Here is an 18,425-nt window from a genome sequence, read left to right as displayed (position 1 = left end):
CTGGGCAGTCCCTTCCCATGTTCAACAACCCTTCCAATGAAGAAATTCCTCCTGATGTCCAACCTGAACCTCCCCTGGCACAGCTTGGGGCCGTTTCCTCTCATCCTGTCGCTTGTTGCTTGGGAGAAGAAAACAATCCCCACCTGGCTCCCCCCTCCTGTCAGGGAGTTGGAGAGAGTAAGAAGGTCTCTCCTGAGCCTCCTTTTCTCCAGGTTGAGCCCCCCTGGTCCCTCAGCCCCCCCTTTATGATTTAACTCCCTAGACCCTGAGTTTCCATGGAATATAAATGCTTAAAATCCGCTGGAGCCACGAAAGTTCACCCTGATGCTGAATGGGGGCAGTGGGGCCTTCTTTACTCTCATCCTTGGGAAAGGCAATAGTGTGAACCTCTCATTTCCCGGGATCTGCACAGAGGAGAGGCCTGGAAAAGAGAGAAAAACCTTCCAGAGCTCTGCAATTCCCTCCTGGGTCCGGAGCAGCCGAGCGTGAGCCCCGAGCCCCCGGGACACCAGGCTTCATTAGTCTGGCACTCACAGCACTGCTCAGGAGACATCCCAACTGGAAGGCAACAAAACAGGCCTTTACCAACCTCCCCTCTGCAGCTCCAACACTATCACAGGACTTTACTGTGAAATCATAGGTCTTTTAAGTATTTTCCTTAATTTGACCTCAGAGGGAAATCTGCTGCTTTCGCTGGGAGGTGGAACCAGCAGAGAGAGGATTTTTTTCACCATCTGATCCAACATCAGCAGAGCTCACTGAGCACTCAGCCACTGCCTGACCTGAAAAATAAACTCAAGCCTCATTTTTACTTAAAAGATGCCTTTAGACATCAGATTATAGTGGGCTGTAAGCAGACGTTTACTAAAAAAATATCAAAGCTGTGAAGGAAAGAAATCCTGAGCCAGGAAAAGCAGAGGGACTGTGTTGTACACACTGAAATGCATCATTTTCAAAATTAAGAGAGTAAATTTACCTGTCCTCATGACCCAGACAGAACCAGCCTATCAGTCAGCAGGACTACAGAAACATCTTACAGTGGTTTGGGTGGGAAGGGACATTAAAGCTCATCCAGTTCCAACCCCCATTCCATGGGCAGGGACACCTTCCACTAGCCCAGGTTGCTCCAAGCCCTGTCCAACCTGGCCTTGAACCTGGCTAAGGTTAGATGGGATACTGGGAAGAAATCCCTCCCTGTGAGGGTGGGGAGGCCCTGGCACAGGTTGCCCAGAGAAGCTGTGGCTGCCCCTGGATCCCTGGAAGTGTCCAAGGCCAGGATGGATGGGGCTTGGAGCAACCTGAGATAGTGGAAAGTGCCCTTGCCCATGGCAGGGGGTTGGAAATCTTGCAGTAGGTCTTGAAGGGACTGTTTCAAGCTGTTCATTGATCACAGAATGCAAATAAAATAAAGGAAGATGGACAAACAAGCAACCAGAGCAGCACATTTAAGCTCCCAGGTGGGGAAACATCACTTAATAAGGGAGCTTTGTGGGCAGCACCAGAGCTGGAAACCTTTCTTGTGCCTCCACAACCAGCACTTGAAGCACTCACTGTGTTGACACAACAGAACGTGGCTCGATTTCAAGCACCGTTGAGGTTGAGTAATTTCAAACATCTTTTAATGTTTGTAGATAGTCCAAAGGGAAGTTGGCTGAAAAAGATCTCCAAGGCAGCCACGTGGAAATAGATACAAACCTCTCTGAGTCATTACGGTGCCAGGCAGGAGAGAGGAATGGAGACTGAGGAGGGAAAAGGGGGATTGGTGAGGATCCAGACTTCCAGCTAAACTGCTTAAAGCATTTATTTATGTCCAGCACCTCCACTACAAGTTTATGCCTTGGGGAGCAATAACAAATCAATTCCATCAACCTGGATTGGTATTCCAAAAGGAAAATTTTAAGCATGATCCGCACTCCTCTTCCCTCTCATGGCAAGAATACTCACATCAGAGGGAGGTCATTCCCTGGTTTTCTTCTGGGTAGCAAGAAAGTCACAGGAGAAATCAGATAAGACATTAATACAGCTGGATTTATCCAGAATATTACACACCAGGACATCAGTGCTTTTAATGGAAATCTGGGAAAGGCTGGTGATAAACCTGGTTTGGGAACAACACATGCCAGGGAAGACAGACAGCCACTCCTCTACAGAGCTTCCCCTGAACTCCTGAGGTCAAGGGAGAGCTCTGTGAAAGTCTAAATTAAACTCAGAAAGGACAAAATTAGCTGCTCAGGGTTAATATTAGAGCAGCTTCCAGAGGGGGATCCAGCAGCAGGGCTACCCTGTGCCAAGGGGTGTTCCAGGGGGTTAGAGAGGCTTTTGAGGAAAGGTGTGGGGAAGCCAAGGCATGGGAATGTGAAGGACCTCCAGCAGCATATCAGCATCTTCTGCATCAAATCCATGGCTCAAATCAGGTTCTTTGGATACACAAAAGTAACCTGAGAGGAGCAAAAGGGCTTTTTGGATATTGCTGGCTACTGAACATGCCAATTTTAACAGATTTTTTTCTCCAGTTCACAAGCATTACAGAGAATCATGGAATCATAGAATTGTTAAGGTTGGGAAAGACCTTTAGGATCATCAAGTCCAACTGCTGAGGTCAGGCCAGTATCCCAGCAAGGAATTTCAGGGTAACAAACAGTAAAACCAAACCAGCACTTGGGGTTTGTCTGGTTTTTTGGTCACTCATATTATGAGAATTCAGAATAAGGAGATCTATCCCAAGAACATCCAGAGAAACACACCTACTTCTGGATGTCCTATTAAACAGGGATCCTCTGCAAACACATCTAGGAATGCCACCAACACATCAGTTATTATGTCACAGCCAAGAATTCCTTCCCAATACCCCATCTAGCCCTGCCCTCTGGCAGTGGGAAGCCATTCCCCCTTGTTCTGTCCCTCCATCTCTGGTCCAAAATCCCTCTCCAGCTCCCATGGAGCCCCTTCAGGTACTGGAAGGTCTCCCTGGAGCCTTCTGTTCTCCAGGTTGGACACCCCCAGCTCTCCCAGCCTGTCTTCATGGAGATGGCTCCATTTTTATGGGAAAATAAATGGCAGCAGGACCGTCAGATTTGTTCTGGATCCAGGGATGGGGACAACTGTGCAGCTCCACCCTGAGCCATGGGGTCTGTTCTGGACATCTCTTCCTGCATCCCAGCTCCTCTGGGAGCAACAGCATCACTTCTAGGAAAGCAAAGTTAAATCCTTCCTGTCATTTGCTTTCTTCAGGAGATGATTCCTCCCCTTGTACAGTTCCACACAGCTATCCCATGATCAGGATAGTCCACACTGCTGAAGTTACTCCTCCTAAGCCTGATCTGACACCTAAACACCCTGAAACCCTTTCCTAAGGGAACATTTTCCTCAGTGCAGCCCTCCAGAGCACAAACTACTCCTCCAAGCCTCTATTAATGTGCCATTTGCTTATCCCCAGCAGAGGTAAGGAGCAAATCAGCACCTCTGTGGTTCTGTCACAGATGCCACAGGGTCTTCCAGGCAGACAGGCTGTAAGTGCTGCCCTGCTGGGACACTGCACTCCACACTCCGAGGATCACGATCCCGGCATTAGCTGGGGGAACACCAAAGAGCTGTTTTTCCAGCCTGATTTCTCCAGCTTCCATCATTTCACATTTTGATGCAGATTCTTACTGTGAGGAAACTCATCTCTGCCCAGCTCACTCTGACACCACATTAGTTCCCACAAGGCTGTGACACACGGATTTTTCCTTCAAAAAATGAGCAGTGTCAGCATTTTTGTATCACTCTCCTGGAAAAACAGTGATCTTAACTCCCCCCTCCCAAAAGCTGGAGCACATTTCACAGCAACTCCACTTTGTCAGGCCACAGTGAAGTCAGGGATCAGCCTGGCAGGTGGAAAAGGAGTTTTTAATGTGTTTTTAGGGTCAACATCACTGGGGGAGCAGAAGAGGATCTCTTCCATGTTCAGGTTCCTGTACAGCTCTCTCCTGGCTTGAATGCAAAATAGTCTCAGTTGAATTTCCCTAATTCCTTCAAAGGCTCCCTTACACTCATCTCCCAAGATTATGCAGTAAATGCTCTTTAGGAGAGCACTCTGTAACCCCAACAAGGCTGTGCAAAAAATAAGGCTTAACCGGCTGACCCCTGATTATCTTCAGCAGTTCACCCATCTGTCTCCAACACACAAATTCCAGCCTCAAAGCAACACTTCCTTAAGGGGTTGGAACTGCATGTTAATATTTACAATGCTCTTTGGCTACATGAAAGTATCCAAACTGTCCCCAAAAAAGCTCAGGGAGGGCTGTGAATGGTTAAACCCCTCTTGAAAGCCACCATGTCCCAGATACATCACATTTAAGGAGTATTTCTGCTCTCAGGTGATAAATAAGCACCACCCCATCAAGGTCTGACCCCCCGTCTCACACTTGCACAAGATCAGCCCAAATGAGACGAACCCAAACCTTAAATGTGAATTTACTCCCACATTGTGACTTTAGGAAGAGTCCTTTCAATGGTTCTGCCTTTTGTAGTGACAGTGTTTACAAAATTTGGGAGCTGTGAAGAAAACTGGAATTGCTCAATGGCAGCTTTCCCTAAATGCAGCAGCCTGCAAAATAAGAGAAATTTGATGCTAAAAATTAGTGAATTGTTTGCCTGAAGGCTCCTCCAAAGGTGAGCATCTCCAAGATGCTGGAGCATTATCCTCTGGCTCCTTCATGCCCTCCTCTTTCCTTGACAGCTCTGTAGTGATTCCATCTGGGCTGCAGGAATCATGGTATCCACCAGGAAACTTAAGAGTTATCTCAAACCTCCTGGGGTACCACAAACTTGAATTTTGTCCTTCTGCCTCAGGTTATTTTGGTTTTTAATTGCAGTCAGGAGTTCACTCTGCTACCAACCACAGAATCCCAGAATGGTTTGTGTTGGAAGGGACCTGAAAGATCATCCAGTTCCACTCTCCTGCCATGGGCAGGGACACTTTCCACTAGCCCAGGTTGCTCCAAGCCCTGCCCAAGCTGCCCTTGGACATTTCCAGGGATGGGGTAGCCACAGCTTCTCTGGGCAACCTGTGCCAGGTTCTTCGGACACTGCCATGATTGTAGACTCAGGGGGAGATTTCAGCTGTTCCAGCCCTCTAAAAGTGGTGTTTCACCTTTTCCAGCCTGGTGTCCAGGCTATTTAACATCCAGTACAAACACTGTAGGCAGCTTTTGCATTTCAAGGACTTCCACTGAGTGCAAATTACAAGTCAGGTCTCTTTAGGACCAAATCTGTCTTGCTGTGCATTTGAAAACACTCAGAGAGATCCCGATCCTGGCAGGGGCTGGAGATTGTTTTGATCAAAAGAGGGAAAAAAATGCATAAATAAATCTTAAAGAAAGGGGAAGATGGAGCAGGAGCCTTCAAATGGAAACAGGAAAAAAATCAGAGGAAGAGGAAACCACAGAACACCAGTCTGGGAAACAAAAGACCTGCAAGAGGCTGGTTGTGGCTTTGATTAACAATCCCTGCTCAGGGCTGGAGCAACAGGAGCATCAGTGAGCAAAGCCATCCCTGGGAGTTGTTGAAGGAAGGTAGGAGCTGCTTTCCAGGAGAGATGAGCTACAGGGACTCTTCACACACCCGTTATCCGTGAGGAAAGAGAGCGGAGCACTTGCCTGTGGAAATGAATCTTGGCTCAGGAGTGAGACAGTGCTGGGAGAGTGGAAGAAGTGCCTACACCCAATTACAGAGCCTTAACGAGTCTAAGAATAGATGACTAATTTATTGGCTTTCATCCTGAATATTTGGAGGGTTTTTCATTTCAGGAGAAAAGGAGGATGGAAACTCCCAGTAACACACGATGGGGCATCCAGCTGGTTCATAAAGAGCCAGGGATCTTGTCTTGCACCTCCAAATCCCAATGATGCAGCTGGATCCTGGATAAAAGAAATCACACGAGGTGCCACTTCTCAGCCTGAGGCCAGCAGCAATGTAAGAGGGGGATTGGGTGCACTTGTAGCCATCTCCTCTGTTTTGTAATACTCACAATCTGTCCTCCTGTAAAGAAACTTTGGGATATCCCTGGAAGTGTTCAAGGCCAGGCTGGATGAGGCTTGGAGCAACCTGGTTTAGTGGAAAGTTCCCTGCCCACAGCAGGGGTTTGGAATGAGATGAGCTTTAGGGTTCCTTCCAACCCAAACCGTTCTGTGATTCTGTGACATAACAGAGCAAATTCTCTCCCTCCATCTTGAATTAAATCTAAGCATGAAAAGCGGCTGCATTTGGGTGGTGATACATTAAAGCGCCTGTAAAGCATTTTAGGATCCTTCAGGAAAAATGCTAAATGTCTGTTCTGTAATTCAATGAACACTAATATATTCATCACAGATTTCGGCTCTCCAATTGCACGGGGGAAAAACAAGAAAATTGGTGCTTGCTGAAACACTACGATGCCAAGGGATGGAAGCGGTCCAGGATCTCGGAATATTCAACCAAGTTTTGCATGGGATGCGGTGAAAGATCCCATCAGAACACACACAGAGCCCGTGTGGTGCAGGATAAGGAACGAGGTCACACTCAGGCACGCTGCGTTTGATCTGAAAGTGCCAAAAGAGACAAGCCAGATGCTGCTTCACCTTTCTGTGGTTGCCAAAATTTAAACCCAACCTTCCTCCGTGCTCCCCCCAGTGAGGGCTCTGGTCCTGCTTGCCAGGCAGAGCCAAGTTAATCCTTCTTCTTGCTCATTTTTCACTCTGTGCCCTTCTAAAAAGCTGTACCTGAGCTGCCTCCATGCACCGGCAGCTTTCGCCTGACGTGACCTCCTGAGGACAGGGCTGGGGACCACAAAGCAGGAGCACTTGCCCTCTTTTCCCAGCACACCATTCACTGCTACTCCTTGTGGGCTGGGAGGTATTTTTGTTCGCTGCTGAGCACGTAATGCCCTCCTTTGTTCAGGCTCTTCAGTCTCCCTGCAAACAGGAGAATCCACTGCTTTCCCGGTGTGCTCAGACAGAAAGACTCTCAGCAATGTCGTTCATTTAAGGGGCTCGGAGCTATTTCAGGAGGTGCTAAATTAGGGGAGTGTTTGAAACTCGCTCCTCTCAGTAATCAGCGCTCACACACCTCCTGCTTTTACACCTCAGTGGGAAAAAATAAATCCCTGCCACAGCGTGTTCATTGTGGGAATACTCCCCTCTATAATCTCCTTGCTATTTTCCCAAAGTACCTGGCAAAAGTTCTGCCATTCATTATCTCCCCCAGCACACTGGGTTTCTAGGTGACAAGTCACTTCAGGGGCCTGGAGCCCCTCTGCTCTGGAGCCAGGCTGGGAGAGTTGGGGGTGCTCACCTGGAGAAGAGAAGGATCCAGGGAGACCTGAGAGCCCCTTCCAGTGCCTAAAGGGGCTCCAGGAGGGCTGGAGAGGGACTTGGGACAAGGGATGGAAGGACAGGACAAGGGGGAATGGCTTCCAACTGACAGGGATTAGATGGGATATTAGGAAGGAATTCTTCCCTGTGAGGGTGGGGAGGCCCTGGCACAGGTTGCCCAGAGAAGCTGTGGCTGCCCCTGGATCCCTGGAAGTGTCCAAGGCCAGCTTGGATGGAGCTTGGAGCAACCTGGGCTAGTGGAAGGTGTCCCTGCCCATGGCAGGGGGTTGGAATAAAGTGAGCTTTAAGGTCCCTTCCAACCCAAATCATTCTGGTCTATGATTCTATGACCTCTGTTACAAACTCCTCCTGTTTTCCTGCCCTGCTCCCAATAACACACCTCACCCTGGCAGCTGGAGTGCTGCCAAAGGGGCTTTGAGTGCCTTCACAGAAGGAGCAGGAGAAGCACTTCAAAGTGAAAGTATGATTCTCCAGCAGTGAAGCACCCTCTCCTCCTGCCTGGAGCAACAGCAGCCCTTCCATTCCTCTGGTTTCTAACAATATCCTCCTCCTGCTGCAGAGTTACAAAAGGCCCGACCCGAAAACCAGCTCCTAAAACAACTGTCAGCAGTTTTTAGAGCCAGTTAAGTAGTGACTGGAAGGAGAAGGGGAACAAACTGGCCTTGGAGGCAAACACCAGTTCAGCTCCACTTGGCCATAGAAGCTAAAATGTTAAATAAAAATGTAGGTGCACATTGGTGAGCCCCAGAGTTGGCTGGCAAGGCACAGGGTTTGCTGGCAGATGGATGGTTGCAATGGACCTTCCTGTATAGAGAAGAGCAAGACAGAGGGTCTCAGTTGCTTCATGGGAGCTGTCAAAAACCAGCTCTGACCTGGGGAGAAGGAAGAAGAGGATGTGTCTGCTGATTACAGGGCAAAATGCCACCTCTAAACCAGCAGCAGTTGCTTAACCAGCTGTGGGCCCAACCCAGAGATGCTCCAGGAGCTGAGGAACACACAGCCTTGCTCAGAGCTCAGCTGGAACCCTCTGGAGATCCTGGCAGATCCCCACCCGTAAAAACACTGGTGGGTGGTTTTTTTTACACAGGTCTGGAGGGACAGGACAAGGGGGAATGGTATCAAAGTGGCAGAGGGCAGGGTTACATGGGTATTAGGAAGAAATTCTTCCCTGTGAGGGTGGGGAGGCCCTGGCACAGGTTGCCCAGAGAAGCTGTGGCTGCCCCATCCCTGGGAGTGTCCAAAGCCAGCTTGGATGGGGCTTGGAGCAACCTGGAATAGTGGAAGGTGTCCCTGCCCTGGTAGGGGCTTGGAACTAGAAGATAGTTAAGGTCCCTTCCCAACCAAAGCATTCCATGATTCTGTGAGGTGTCACAGGAACTAGATGCAACCATTAGAAGTCTCTGAAAACAACACACTCAGATGGACAATGTTGGACCAGCCCAAGGTAATGATGCACGGATGGAACAGGGCTGGAGTGTGTCAGTGGGAAGTGGAAATGCAAAAGCACAGGCTGCATTCCTCCTGCTCTGGAGCAGAGAGCGTGTCTGTCCATGTGCCACCAACAATGCAACCAGCACTCCTTTAATTTCAATCCACTCCCTGGCACTCAATCCACTCCAGTGACAGTTGTGTGACCTTCATTCTCTCACTGCCCAAGTGGGTATTCCACAGGTTTACACATCACATACCAATCGCATTTCATCCCTGGTAATGAAAGCAGAGGAACAATTTAAGAACTCTAGTGTTACCAATTTTTTTTTTCAAATGGTAGATTAAACTAAGAAATCATTGTCTAATCTTATTTTATTCCTTAAGCACCGGTGCATGTTGCACAGGATTTGAGAATTAAGGAGGTGAGAGTTTAAAAATCCAAATTCCTGAGCAAACTGCTTCAGAAGTTTTCCCAGAGTTAAGTTGCCCAGCGAGGTTGTGGACTCCTCATTCCTGGGAGTGTTCAAGGCCAGGATGGAGGGAGTTTGCAGCAACCTGGTCTAGTGGAAGGTGTCCCTGCCCATGGCAGGGGGTTGGAATGGGATAAACTTTAAGGTCCCTTCCAACCCAAACCATTCTGTGATTCTAAGGCAGGGTTACAACACCTGGTTACTTTTTTGATGTTGTTCTCAGAAAACATTTGCAAAATGGCCATTCAAGATCTCATCTTTATTATCCCAATGCCATCAACGCCACATAGATTTTGCCTCTCAGTAAATGCAGAGTATAATATTTAGATGTTTTACGGCTCCAAGCCTGGAAAGTCATTTCCATCTTAAGAGCCTCGAGAAGCAATAAATCATAACATTTCAGACAGGAGTTGTTTTTGACTCAGTATACTGAGTTAAATTACTTGTAGCATTACAGCAGAGTAATTCTGTGTGTGAGAAACGAGCAGCAGCACTTTGGTGATCAGGTTAGAGGGATATTTGTGCTAACAAGGAAATTTAAGCTCCATTCCAATGCCAGAAATCTGGAGCCTTTAGCAGTGTCTCCTCTGCTTCCTCCAGGGACCAACTGGGTATCACTCTCACATACTTCTCTGGAGTGATGAAAGCACATTATAGGCTGATAAAAGGCAATCCATGGTATTTTTTACAGGTCTCCAAAGATCAGCAATTTATTAAAAAGAGCTTTCCAGGAACCTGGCAAAAACATAACCTTCCTCGTCAACACCTTGCACCAAATGCATCTTCCCTTAGATAAATTCCTAGAGCTGGAATACACAAAGTCACTCTTCCCTAATTGCTGCTGGTTTGCATTTGCAAATTCCAAGTGGTGATGCCTCCTGAAGTGGTGTTGCCTCCTCGCTTGTCAGCAGAGATTTATCAACCCCCTTCTGTGTCCAAAGGTCACACAAGCAAATCAGTAAATCCGAGTGTGCTCTGAGCAGGAATCCAGGAATCCCTCCCTCCCCAGCTGAGCTGTCCCATCCATAACAGTACACACACCCAGGATGACACAACACAGACTAAACCAGCTTAAATAATGAAAAACAAAACCGTAATTATCAAATAAAAGAACAAAGCAGCTCTGAGAGCTCTGCTGTTCTTTATCCTCCGGTGACTTATTCGCAACAGGTCTCCCGGGCACTGCTGTGAATTAAGAGTAATGAGGAGATGCTCCAGGGCTTGGTCAAAGGCTACTGCATCCAGCTGTGCATCTGTTGTTAGAACACAAAGAAACCACCAAAAACCGAAGGGCTGATTCTCACTTCCCACTTTAAACCACCCCAGCAGCGTAAATGTGAGCATAAATTACACCCACATCTCCTCTAACAGCGGCGTGAACGAGCTGGAGTGAAAAGGATGATCCAGCTGAAGATTTCCAGTTAAGAACTAAAGGAAACAGGGAGTGCAGATGTTTCGTTGCCTCGTGCCTTGTGCAAGTGCTGCTTTCTGTGTGTGCCTGAGTTGCTAAGCTCTCTTTTGAGCAGCACCTGGGAGCTGCAGCATCACAGGAGACAATAAAAACCAGGCACGGGAAAACATGGAAATGCCCAATAAATGAATCACCCAAAAATTCCTTTTACTGTGTCTGCACCTTCACTGGAATAAAAATCTATCTCCCAGCCCACCTGCTGCTGGGGAAGCTCTTGGATTCATCCCCACAGCTGAGAAAAGGCCCTCAGAGTGAAAAAAGCCAAGTCCCTCTGTGTGAAATCAGGTGAAATCAGTTAAATCAGCCAAGTCAAGTGGAATAACCAGGCGAGGAACTCTGCTCCTTCATGGAGTATCCTGATCCATCACAGGTCACATCACTTGACTTCAGGCCCGTTATTCCTTTGGCTTCCCAGGGCATTCTGCAGACTGAGTGACACCTCCAGTCTGCACTGACCAGGGTCACCACCTGACAACTCACCCCTTGTGGGACAGTGTCACCCCAAAAGCCCCCAACAACGATGGGCTGGCAGGGATGCAGGAGACTGGGGCAGAAGGAATAGCCTGGCACAAGGACCTTGTTCTGATGTCTTCCCAAAGGTGCTCACTCCAGAACCTGGAGTTACTGTTAATATCATTTTACCTTACTGTTAATATCAGTTTTTTTCATGTTGTTTTTTTTTTAAACACATAAAACTAAAAACAGAAGATGTACCTGTGCAGCTCATACACAACATGTCCCGACAGCAGCGGTGCGAGTTCAAGTCATCCTGTGATTTATTGCCTCTGGAATGTCTCACATCTAAGTCATAGAATCAGGGAATCACAGAATCATAGAATCAGCTTGGAAAAGACCTCTAAGATCCCCAAGTACAACCATTGACCCAGCACCAACACCATGTTCACCGCTAAACCGTGTCCTCAAGTGCCACATCATGTTTCTTGAATACTTTCAGGGATGGTGACATGAACATCCTACCCCAGAAATCACAGTTTTCCAGCCTTACAGTCCATAAAACCTTATTCTCTACTAATATTCTCTACCTTATTCTGTGAGGGTGGTGAGACACTGGCACAGGTTGCCCGGGGAGGTTGTGGATGCCCCAACCCCGGCATTGTCCAAAGCCAGGCTGGATAAAGCCTTTGACCAACCTGGTTTAGTGGGAGGTGTCCCCACCCAAGGCAGAGGGGGTTGGCACTGGATGATCTTCCAACTCCTTAACATTCTATGATTCTATAATTCTCCTTTTTTTTTTGAGGGATTCTGCTTCACCACTGAGACTCCAGAATGTGGCATCTAAGCCTGTTATAATGGACTGAAAGCAGAAAAAAATGTCAAAATACACATTCCAGGATTATCCTACCAAACTGGGTGGGGTGGTTTCACAATATTTTGGTAGAGAAAGGTTTCAGAAGCTCATTTTTTTAAATTACACTGCGATGCTGAGAGCTGGTGGCACTGAGTGTTTAACTCACTGTTTAATTCAATTTTGCTCTGTCTAAAAATAAGAAAGCAGCACATTAATCCCAAATCCCGTAAACACAGACTTGTAAACACTCCCCACCACCCTCCTCACCCATGCTGGGGAGGGCTGGCCTGTGTTTTCCAAGCCTGTTTGGAAGCAGATGGCAGCCACATAATTCGGATTCGCTGCAATCTGTTGCTGGTGGGGGGAAAAAAAAATCTCAACTGCCTCTTCCTACAAACGTAAAACCTGGGAAGTTCAACCCACTCCGTAGTTTTGTTACATGTTTTGTAACAGTTTTGCCAACAGCCCCAGCCCTGCTCAGGGAGAACACATGCTCCTTGTTCTCAGCCTTAACTCAGCAGTGAAAAAACCCCTCGCATCGCTCTGGGAAGGGTAAGTTGTCGATTTGCTCAGCTCCTAGTCTGGCTTTGCCTCCTAAACACGCATCCACCACTCCTGACATGACACAGAGAGGATGAGCCACTTCATCTACCTTATTTTTTATCATAGCATCTAAGATCTTATGGAAAATACATGCAGATTACAGGGAAATGCTTTTTGCCCCCCCCAAAAAACCCCACACTGTCAATCTGTTGATGAACTCCCTCTGCTTTGGTGAGGGAGGGGCACAAAACTGGATGAAGGATTTTGTGGATCCCAAGCAAACGAGGTCAAGTCACTTCCCTCTGCCTACAAGTTGTGCTGCTTAAAGAGCCTGGGACGTTGGTGGATTCACTTGTCCAGGGAAGGGAACGGAGTTGGGGAAGGGGCTGGAGCAGCAGGAGCGGCTGAGGGAGCTGGGGGGGCTCAGCCTGGAGAAAAGGAGGCTCAGGGGGGATCTGTTGGCTCCCTGACAGGAGGAAGGAGCCAGGGGGGGGAGGTCGGGCTCTGCTCCCAGGGAACAAAGGACAGGATGAGAGGAAACAGTCTCAAGTTGTGCCAGGAGAGATTTAGAATGGAAATTAGGAACAATTCCTTCCTGGAAAATGGTTCTCCAGCTCTGGCTGTAACATCCCATCTTACATACAGTGGGAGACAGTTTAGAAAGCTACAGTCAAGGTAAATCATGGAACAGAATCCCAGAAGGATTTGGGTTTGAAGGGACCTTAAAGCTCATCCTGTTCCAACCCCTGCCATGGGCAGGGACACCTTCCACCATCCCAGGTTGTTGTTGCTGCCACCCACTGTCCTCCCCTCACCCACAAATCCAGTCACTTTAACCTACAAGATCCTCAGGTTGGTCAGGCCTCATTTCCACTTGGTAAATCCATGCTGACTGTTCCCAAGCCCCTTCTTTCCCTGCATATGCCTAGAAAATTGTCCCAAGAAATTTGTCCCCAGGGGTCCAAATGGAGCTGACTGCCCTATAGCTCCTTGGATTGCCCTTGTGGACTGAGGAATATGGGTACAATATTTGCCTTTCTCCCATCTCTGAGGGCCTTCTCCACTTTCCATGGATTTTCAGAGTGGCCTTGCTATAACATCAGCCACCTCTCAGCACCTCCAGATGGAACCCACCGAGTCTCATGGATCTGCAGGCACTCCCTGACTCAACCCTTTGGTGCTGCTGATGTTGCTCTGTGTCTCTAACACCTTTGCTAATCACACAGGCCAAAACACAGGAGTAGATGTTCATGGAATCACTTAGGTTGGAAAAGCCCTCTAAGATCACCAAGTCCAACCATCTAACCAGCACTGCCAAGCCCAGTGCTAAACCACATCCCAGGTGCCACATCTACACGACTTTTAAACATATCTTGCTGTCCTTCACATCCCTTGAGACCATGAGCTCTAGGTGAGCTCTGGCTTTCCCAACACAAACCCAACACTCCTGGATGGTGTTTCTAACCTCCAGACTCTGCTTCCACCTCCTGAATATTCCTTTTTTTTTTTTTTTTTTTGCATATTGAAAACAAAATGAACCCCACTGCTCTGTTGTGCCTCTAGCAGAGATCATAATATGATGCCTCCGAGTGAAAAACCCCTTTGACCCCACTCAAAACTCAAGGCTTTGATAGTTCTTCTCTCTAAGCATGAAAAACTGGATAGTGCTGGCAATGATTAGTTAAGACCCTTCACAGCAGCCTGTAAATAACCCTGGTTTGACACAAATGCCAGTGGTCACAAAGCTTCAAAGTCCTTCTTTAAAAGTGGCCAATTTTATTTGACTGGGTTTCTCCGTGCAGGAATGAGTTTTGGAAGCTGATTCCATGTGATACAATCAGGATGTTTTAGTTCCTGGAGATAAGTTGACACTTCTAATCCCACCCCCAGCTATAAACTTGAGAAGCGTGACACAGATTTCCTACAAACTTACAAATGTTTTCTTGGCTGTTTCAGAAGCCTCAAAGTGCCTCAACTGCAGGTTTTTTTATAAAAATAAAAATCACTAACCTGAAGTTACAACATTCCTGTGATCCCTGATGTTTATAAACACTAAATGAAGCTGTCAATGAGCACGTTCATATTCTCACCAGCACAGAGCTGCCTTGCTTTGTTTTGTTTTTTTTCTCCTGGGAAAAAATGCAGGAGAAAAATCTCCCCAGCTGTAAATCCCCCCATCCCAGAGTAACAGTAGACACTGGACATCAGCTGGTGAGTCAGGTTGAGCTGGAACTTTACTGGAATACTGGAAAATGCACCAAGACATAAGACTAGAAAGCTCTACTGGTCATTCTTTTTCTTCATAAAACCATTTACTTAAGTTCCTGCAAAACTCTTCCCTGATCCCACCTCAAACCATGTTTTTCAACGCTTGGAGTTTAAAACCTCCTGCTATTATTGGTACCATCAAATCTTCATCTAAATTATGCTGGGGATGAGGTGATATGGGAAGACTTTTTGGTGTAATTGATGTGCCTTCCTGGGGCATTAATCCATGTCAGATAAACAAAGTGAAAGGGGGTAGGTATAGATCAGACATTTTAGGAAGAAATTCTTCCCTGTGAGGGTGGGGAGGCCCTGGCACAGGTTGCCCAGAGAAGCTGTGGCTGCCCCATCCCTGGGAATGTTCAAGGCCAGGTTGGACAGGGCTTGGAGCAACCTGGGATAGTGGGAGGTGTCCCTCCCCATGGCAGGGGGTTGGACTAAATGATCCTTCCAACCCAAACCATTCTGTGATATCAGACCAGGGGCCCACCTTGGATGATGTGGGATCAAAACCCTTCAGGAGATGGCAAAGGGACAAGTCCATTAAGCCACTCCTGCTTCCCTCTGCGGAGGACAATTACTAGAAACTGCCTTCAGCCTGGAAGAGAAGCTGGAGGAATTTGTTCCTAACTTGCTTCTGTGCTACAAGCAAAGGCAAAACGCCTTTTTAACCCATTTGGAATCATCAAATCACATAAAGAGTCTCCTCAGCAATTCAAAGCCCCAAGGCTTCCAGAGCTCAAGGAGTGTTTGGACAGCGCTCTCAGGGACAGGGTGGGATTGTTGGGGTGTCTGTGCAGGGCCAGGAGTTGGACTCAGTGATCTTTGTGGTCCCTTCCAGCTCAGGATATTCCACAATTCGACTTGGTACGCTCCTTGGTGAGCAGAGTGAGAACATCTTTTCTCAAGTCATGCAAGGTTTGGCGTTTTCCACCTGCTCTGCCCTGGAACAGCTGCTGTGGCCAAACTTCACCCGAATCTGCTGCTGCTGAAAAGCAGCACCGTGGTACTACGGCCTCATTCACCGCTGCCTGCCCCAGATTAGGAACTCTGGGGGCAGGACCTAAGGCAACAGCTCACAGAGATGGGTTGTGCCAAGGTTTAATCAAGGAATCACAGAATCAATTAGGATGGAAAAGGCCTCTGAGATCATTGAGTCCACCCTATGATGGAACACCACCTGGTCAACTAGACCAGAGCACTGAGTGCCATGTCCAGTCTTTCCTCGGACACCTCCAGGGATGGGGACTCCCCTGGGCAGCACATTCCAGTATCTAATCACCCTTTCAGTGAAGAAATTCTTCCTGGTATCCTACTTAAACCTCCCCTGGCACAGCTTGAGGCTCTGTCCTCTTCTCCTGTCCCTTGTTCCCTGGGAGCAGAGCCCGATATCCTCCTGGCTCCCCCCTCCTGTCAGGGACTTGCAGAGCCAGAAGGTCCCCCCAGCTCCCTCAGCCTCTCCTCACAGGAAGGTGATGCTGCTCCTGTGCCAAACTTGGCTCTGCCAAAACCACCCTGCAGACCATCTGCAGCATCAGCAGCACTGACAGAGCTGAACCAGGGTCTGCTTTCTCCTTTGGGGGAGGTCTGGCTGCTTCCCTTGGGTTTTATGTCACCACTGCAGGGACTGTCTCAGATGCTGGACCGACGTCCACCCGCAGGGTCCATCCCAGTGCATCAGTTCAGTCCCTGCCAAACCAAACCTGTGTTAAACCCAGCACAACCGGGGGCTTGAAATTATGTGCCAGCTCTTGACCCATCAAGAGCTGTTACCATCTCTGAGATGGTACCAAGATCAGGGGATGAGTTTTAACGCCCTGGAGCCAGGAGAGAGATTCCCCTCTGTGTCTTAGCCGTGCCATTTCACAGAATCCATCTCTCCAGGAGAACTCTTGGTCACTTCAGAGGTTACAGATGCGGTTTCACAAGATTCATTTTCATGAAATGAGACTTTTATCCTCCTTTTTCTAAACTGTCTCATCTCACAGTGCACTTCAGCTGTGATATTAACTGTACAAACTCACACATTCCCAGGCAGGAATGTTAACAGGGAATGCTCAAGAACTGGAGAATGATGTGCAGGGGGATGCAGAAGGATGTAAGAGCAACACAGCATCCTGCTCAGAACAGGAGACAGGCACATGCAGCCACCTTTCACTAATGGGAAAAAAACTTCGGGAAAGATGAATAAATCAAAGGGATAATTAAGAAGGGATCGTTTTTGAACTGCATAAAATCTGGAGGAAGATGTCAACACTCAGTCTTAACACCTCCTCCCACAAAGCCTTCCACTTTCAGCCTCTGCCACAACGTGATGTGGATCAGTTTTCAAATCTTTTAAAGCAAAGTGGAGCTCTCCATTCTCACACTATTCCCAGTATATTGATTCCAAGTATGCAAAAACCAGCAGCCAGAATTATTAAGGGTGTTGGAAGCAGATGCTTTGATGTAACTTGGACAGAAATTACAGGAAGTGAGATATTATTGCACCTCCTTGGCATAAATAGTAATAAGACTGTATGTCTATAGGAAAATGGGGAAAATCACAGTTGTCTAATAAGAATTCCACTGCCTCAGAATGAAGTTTTGGGCAGATAATGCTGTGGAAATTTCACTTGTTTCAGTAATCTCCCTCTCATCACCTCACTGCTATCAGGCTTCTGATATAATTGTCATGATCACTTCTAACAGTGAGGAAAGTTTGTCTTTTAGCACAGCCAATCTTGGTCCTCTTTTCCTGCACTGCTTCAGACTCACTCGTTTATACAATTAGATTTTTTTCCCATATAAATACTCCTTTCTAGGAAAATAAATTCAAAATAGTGCCAATGTTCAGGTAATCAATATAAATGAGTTAAAGACACAAAAATATTATCTAAAGGGACAAAACCTCTTGTTTTTTCACCTGAGAGGATCAGGCTTCCCACTTATTTCTGTCTGCAGAAGGAGTTGTCCCCAACATCCTGACACAGAGCACTGACACTGAACTGCTCAAAACCCACCTGGCTGAAAAGACAGCAAAAAAAAACCCCTTAAAACAAAAGAACCTAAAGCTCAGACGCCTGGAATTTCCTCTTAACACCTCTTCAAGCATTCCCTGTTCATTGAGCCTTTCATTTCCTTCTCAAATAACCTCCCACTGAGTTAAACCAACACAATCGAACAAAATCTCTGTAACCAGGAGACACGGGGAGCTCCCACAGATCCACGGAACACGTGGAGATCTATCCCGCCCCGTAGTGCCATCTGAGCTGGGATCAGCAGCTGCAGGAGGAAAACCGGAGCCCTGGACTCAGATTATGGCATCAGTTCTGCCAAAGACTTACTTGGAAAAGAGGAATGTCCTCAGGGATGGCCAGACCTGTGAGCAGAGGGGTGATGGAGCTCAGTGAAAAATAATCACAGAGTCATTTAGGTTGGAAAAGACCTTCAAGATCATCCAGTCCAACCTTTGAACAATCACCACCTTGTCAGCTGGAATAATTGGTGTCTCCCGGTGAACTCACTTGTGGACTCTCTGACACAATGTGTCAGCTTTTACTCCCTGGGGACTGGAACAGGTTTTTCTCTCTCCTCTGTTTTCA

General features: G+C 47.5%; 1 protein-coding gene and 1 long non-coding RNA gene across 2 annotated transcripts in view; both read right to left on the bottom strand.

The window, feature by feature from the left end:
- XKR6 (XK related 6) overlaps positions 1-18,425 on the bottom strand; it is a 188,274-nt gene that overhangs the window by 133,768 nt on the left and 36,081 nt on the right. The gene's annotated exons all lie outside the window — the stretch shown is intronic.
- Positions 5,728-6,073, bottom strand: LOC113999169. Its single transcript, XR_003544775.2, has 2 exons — positions 6,011-6,073; positions 5,728-5,900 (listed from the first exon to the last, which is right to left on the bottom strand). It is a non-coding gene; the product is annotated as an uncharacterized LOC113999169 (long non-coding RNA).

This window comes from Pipra filicauda, unplaced genomic scaffold, assembly GCF_003945595.2.
Source record: "Pipra filicauda isolate LSUMZ 115617 unplaced genomic scaffold, ASM394559v2 scaffold132_size2486313_pilon, whole genome shotgun sequence".
NCBI lineage: Eukaryota > Metazoa > Chordata > Aves > Passeriformes > Pipridae > Pipra > Pipra filicauda.
Note: the sequence above shows the minus strand (reverse complement) of the source record. Positions and strands in the feature narration are given on the sequence as shown.